Source organism: Mustela erminea, chromosome X (assembly GCF_009829155.1).
Source record: "Mustela erminea isolate mMusErm1 chromosome X, mMusErm1.Pri, whole genome shotgun sequence".
Lineage (NCBI taxonomy): Eukaryota > Metazoa > Chordata > Mammalia > Carnivora > Mustelidae > Mustela > Mustela erminea.
In genome coordinates this window covers 62,544,442-62,550,648 of record NC_045635.1, presented here as the reverse complement: position 1 = coordinate 62,550,648, position 6,207 = coordinate 62,544,442, and the positions used below count along the sequence as shown (strand labels likewise).

General features: G+C 40.9%; 1 pseudogene; it reads right to left on the bottom strand.

Annotated features, from left to right (window-relative positions):
* Window positions 1-1,051: 1,051 nt before the first annotated feature.
* LOC116583187 lies at window positions 1,052-2,368 on the bottom strand (annotated as a pseudogene).
* Between the last annotated feature and the right edge of the window lie 3,839 nt (window positions 2,369-6,207).

The window sequence follows — 6,207 nt, the reverse complement described above, 5'->3', positions numbered from 1 at the left end:
AATGATGAGAGTGTTGAGGGTGGTGTTTGAAATATAACTATTGTAGTCCTGGAGTCAGAGCCATAGTTCAGCCCCAGTCATTACTTTGCTCAGAACTTCAGTATCCCACTCAAGGATCTTCCACAGATACGCCATTGTGAAAATACCTTATTAATATAATGAGATTTTCAAGGGACTCTGAAGCCCTATTTCCATATTTAATAAATGAAGAATCTGGGCCCCAGAAAGGGGAAGAAACTTGCCCAACTTCCTATAAATAAAAAATAAGAGAAACTAAAATCCTTTCCTCTTGCCTCCTTGTCTGATGTTCTTTTAAGCAGTAGGTGTTAAATTCCTTTTTTTTTTTTTTTTTTTTGGCCAAACTTTTTATTTAGTATTCTGTAGTTGCTTAACACACACTTAAGTGGTCTTATTGGGGGGAGGGGAAAGGGGAGGTTCTTGTAGATTCCCAAGGAAATGTCAGAAAGGCAAAATATGGCCAGCATTATCCATTTGTTTTTTTGGGTTTACTGGGTGAATAGAACTTTCCTTCCATAAGCATCTGATCTCAGGTTTTTCATACTGAGAACATTGAGATTTCAGTTTGAAGACCCTCTGAAATCCTACGAGTAGCATACCCCGACCACCCTCTAACAGCTAGCTTGTTTGTATAGGCAGAAGGATTCACCTCTCCATTTTAGATGGCTAGATGTTTGTGGAAGGTCTTAGAATTGCTTTGCCTCACTTACTGGGAAAAATCAGATATAGGAAGTGGCCTTTAGGGACACTTTTAACTTGAAAAATTACAACACTAGTACACAAGTCAAGTCTTAACACATTTAACATTTGCTTATTGAAAGCAATGTCATAAAGTCAAATAAGATTAAACAGGTTTTAATTTTTTTCCCTCACAAGAACATAAAAATTATGGAAGGGGAACTTAAACAGGAAATTTTAAAAAAGGTAACACAATTTTTCCTTTTAGTAGTCCTTGGGTAGTTATGACAGAAAAGGTTCCACTTTTTTGTTTGTTTCTTTGAACAGGGATTTTGGTCCAAAGTTTTGTTTGTTTTTAATATCTGCTTCTGCATCCCCCTCTATCAGATCGGCTTCCTTGGCCACCACCTCTTGGTGCTCCGCGGCTTGAACTGCTGTAGGAATCACGTGGAGGAGGGTACCCCCTTTCCATAGAAGGGGGAAGCCCTCTTTCTTGTCTGCCAACCCGATCACGACCACTTGAGTAGAGATCACTTCAGCTGCTTGAGTAACTGTCTCAACTTCCACCATATCCGTCATGTGAGCTGCTGTAATCATCATAGCGACTGCTTCCACCATAAGATGGCGGGGGCCCTCGTGTAGGTGGAGCACTACGTGAGTTACCATAACTCTCATATGAATCTCTGTAGGAGCCTCCACTTGGATGATCTGAATAGTCACGATCACGACCATAGCCATCTCTATCACTATAGCCTCTTGACGGGTAGTCATCACGTGAAGTGGAATGACCATAACACGGTAAATATAATCTCTCGGCGGTGGTGCATAATCTCTTGTATCACGAGAACTTGGGTAATCTCTGCTTGAATAGCCGTCTTTAGTGGAGTATCCATCATCTCTCGGGGACAAATAAACATCTCTACGAGAGGGCAGGGGTTCCCTTCGAGGTGGGCCTCCATAACTATCTCTTCCACGTGACGCAGGAGCTCTTCCTCCCATTCCACTGCTGCTGCGAACTGGCCCTGAAGGGGGAGATCTTTTAGGAGGAGGACCACCACTTCGTGGTGCTTGAGTAACTGCACTTCGTGGTGGTGGTCCTCTTTTTACTGGAAGTGGTCCCCTGGAAGAACTCATGTTAAAATTCATGGAATAGCCACCATCATCCATGTGCCCTCCACGTGAGGGAGGTCCCCTGGTTCCTCCACTTCCTCCTCTTCCGCCTCTAAGAACTCTTGGAGGACCTCTGCTTCTTGGAGGTGGCGGTGGTCCACGTCTACCACTTTCAAATGATGGTTTAGTGGCTTGTTCTACTTTGATGGCTTTTCCATCTAAGGACTTTCCATTCATGTCTCTGGCTGCATCCTTAGCATCTGCTGGGCTCTCAAAGGTGACAAAAGCAAATCCTCTTGATTTGTTGGTTTCACGATCTTTCATCAATAGAACTTCCACTATTCGTCCATATTTGCCAAATACTGCTTCAAGGGCTTTTTCATTTGTTTCTGTATTGAGGCCACCAATGAAAAGCTTTCCTGGGCGATCTGCTTCAACCATTTTTCCCCCTGGTGAGAGTCGGAGGGGTGACAACGGTTCCAAGCTCCTACGAGCTCGCCGGCAGGGGCTTCGTAGCAGCTCAGCACGAGGGAGTGCCGCCAGATCCGAGAACGGAAGAGGGAAGCCCTGTTAAATTCCTTCTTATGGGATGCTCCAGTTGCATAGAACTTTAACAGTCAACAGAAGCATGGTAACAGAAGCTGAATGCAATGCATACATGCTACCAGGGTGTTTTATCTCAGCAATAATTAATGGATATGTCAGGACTTTTGCAAGCAGGTGCATATTAATTTATAGACTTCTAACTTCCTTTTAATTAATCAGAGTCAGAACACATTTAATTAATATTGTCAGTCTAATTCACTGATAACCAGATTTGATATTGCAATTTGCAAGGTAGGAGTTTAATCAGCTACGACATTGCTTCTTTCCTTTTAATTTTTTTTTTATTTTTGACAGTTTGAAGTATCAAGTTCACATGGACACTTTGATAGTGGGGTTATTTGGAGTTATATTTCTTTCTGTCATAGGTTAGATGCCTTTGTAAACAAGCTCCAAAGTCAATATTTGTGTACAATAAGTTTAACAGGGAGTGCACTTGAGAATAACATTTGAGAAGGAATAAAGGAAGTAGGATTGTAGAGGAAGAAATTACAATAGAAGACTCAGCCAACTTCTTGAGGAAGTCTGAGGTTGGGAGGTCTTTCAGAGATGTTTCAAAGTAAAGCAAGAGGGCTGAATCTTTGTACCCTCACAGGGAGTTATCAGTAGATGCAGGCTTTCCTGGAGAGGAGAAGTGGGATGTGTGGTATTGAGTTGGGCAGATCCCTTTGCACAGGACATTTACTGGAGAGGCAATAAGTTGTGAGGCTGAACAGGCAACATTCTATGCAGCTGCAGGAATGAGTAGTTTGGTTCTTCATGGGGGGTAGGGGTGGAACACCACAGTATTATTTATTACATTTTCCTTCCTTTAGATTTGGTACTCTCCCACTCGCCCATATTATCACCTCCAAACGGTTTCTTTCATTCATTCCTTGTCTAACTCTTTGCACCACTAACTCTTTAGCAGGGTTGGGCAGAATTGAACTCTTTCTCTTTGGTTCTGAAATATGGCTTTGGTTCATTACTTAAGATCTGCAGGTAGGGGGTTCCCTGGGTGGCTCAATCAGTTGAATCTGCCTTCTGCTCAGGTCATGACCCCAGATCCTGGGATTGAGCCCCACATTAGCTCCCTGCTCAGCAGGGAGTCTGCTTCTCCTTCTCTCTCTGCTCTTCCCCCCAGCTTGTTCTCTCTCTCTCTCTCTTTCTCAAATAAATAAGTAATTTAAAGAAAAAGATCTGCAGGGAGGAAGAAGTGAGAGAGACTGACTAGCAGCCAGAAATCAGGAACCATAATACCCCTGTTCTTTTTAAAAATTTTATTTTGACTCGAACACTTAACATAAAATCTATCCTTTTAAAAAATTTAAGTGTATAATACGTTATTATTGACTATGGGCACAGTGTTATACAACAGATCTCTGATGCATAGTCATCTTACTTAGCTCAAAATTGATGCCTGTTGATTAATATTTTCCAATTTCCCCTTGAATCTCAGTCCACAGTAACTACCATCCCCATTTTTTTATTTTATGAATTTGACTACCTCATACAAGTGGAATTACACAGTATTTGTCTTTTTGTGTCTGGCTTATTTCATTTAGCATAATGCCCTCAAGTTGTATCCATATTTTCACATATTGCAGAATTTCCTTCTTTTTTTAAAAGCTGAATAACACTTCAGTGTGTGTGTGTGTGTGTGTGTGTGTGTGTGTGTGTGTATGTAATCACACTTTCTTTATCCATTCATTTCATCCATCAATAGACACAGGTTGTTTCCATATCTTGGCTACTATAACTAATACTACAATGAACATGGGAATGTTGTTATCAATTTGGGATCCTGATTTTAATTATTTTAGATATATACCCAGGGTGGGGTAGCTGAATTATATAGTAGTTCTATTTTGAATTTATTCAGGAACATCCATACTGTCTTCAATAGTGGCTATACCATTATTCATTCCCACCAACAGTGTGCAAGAGTTCCACTTTCTCCACATCCTCATCAACACTTTTTTTTCTTTTTGTTTATAATAGCCATACTGGCAAGTGAGAGATTACTGCTCGTGGTTTTGATTTGCATTTCCTGATGATTAGTGCCAATGATTACTTTTTCATGCACCTGCTGGCCATTTATAGTCTTTTCTTTTAAGTACAAACAATTTTTATTGATCAGTTATACCTCAATGAAGCTGAAAAAATGCAGATTCTGATTGGATAGGTTTTGCAGTTGGCCCAGAGTTCTGCATTTCTGAGAAGTGCCCATGTCCTCTCAATAGAGCTGGCTGGCCAACTCTGCCTTGAGTAGCAAGCTTCTAAGTCGCCTTCCTGTGTCTAATTTATCCTCTTCCAAAACATCCTTCATGTTGCATTTGGATTAATTTCTCTGAAGTTGAATTTTATGAAATGTGACCCTAGAGTTTTCTATAGCAGAACCAGATCCTGTTTCAGACATGATTAGTCATAACTTCTTACAGTGACAACCCCAAATCTGCTTTTTTTCAATTTAATTTTATTTTTTTCAGTGTTCCAAAAGTCATTGTTTGTGCACCACACCCAGTGCTCCATGCAATACGTGCCCTCCACAATACCCACCACCAGGCTCACCCAACCCACCACCCCCTCCCTCAAAAAACTTCAGTTTGTCTCTGAGAGTCCACAATCTCTCATGGTTCATCTCCTCCTCCAGTTTTCCCCAACTCACTTCTCCTCTCCATCTCCCAGTGTCTTCCATGCTATTCCTTATGCTCCACAAGTAAGTGAAACTATATGACAATTGACTCTCTCTGCTTGACTTATTACACTCAGCATAATCTCTTCCAGTCCCGTCCATGTAATACAAAAGTTGGGTATTCATCCTTTCTGACAGAGGCATAATACTCCATTGTATATATGGGCCATATCTTCTTTATCCATTCATCTGTTGAAGGGCCTCTTGGTTCTTTCCACAGTTTGGCGACTGTGGCCATTGCTGCTATGAACATTGGGGTACAGATGGCCCTTCTTTTCACTGCATCTGTATCTTTGGGATAAATATCCAGTAGTGCAATTGCAGGGTCATAAGGTAGCTCTATTTTTAATTTCTTAAGGAATCTCCACACTGTTTTCCAAAATGGCTGCACCAACTGGCATTGCCACCAACAGTGTAAGAAGGTTCCCTTTTCTCCACATACTCTCCAACATTTGTTGTTTACTGTCTTACTGATTTTGGCCGTTCTATTTGTAGTCTTTTTTGGAGAAATATCTATTTAAGTTCATTGCCCATTTTTAAATTGTGTTACAGTTTTTGTTGTTGTTACTGAGTTGTAGTAATTCCTTACATATTTTGGAGATTGAGTCCTTATCAGCTATATGGTTCATAAATGTTTTCTTCCATTCCATAGATTGCCTTCATTCTGCTGATTGTTTCCTTTGTTGTGCAGAAGCTTTTTAATTTGATGTAGCCTGAAATATTTTTTGCTTTTGTTGCCTGTGCTTTTGGTGTCATATCCATGAAATAACTGCCAAAACCAATGTCATGAAGATTTTCCTCTATTTTTCCTTCCGAGAGTTTTACAGTTTCGGGTCTTACATTTAAGCTTTTAATCCATTTTGAGCTGACTTTTTTTTTTTAAGATTTTATTTATTTACTTGACAGACAGAGATCACAAGTAGGCAGAGTGGCAGGCAGAGAGAGAGAGAGAGAGGAGAGGAAGCAGGCTCCCTGCTGAGCAGAGAGCCCAATGCAGGGCTGGATTCCAGGACCATGGGATCATGACCTAAGCTGAAGGCAGAGACTTAACCCACTGAGCCATCCTGGTGCCCCTTTGAGCTGACTTTTATGCGTGATGTAAGATAAGTGCCCAATTTCACTCT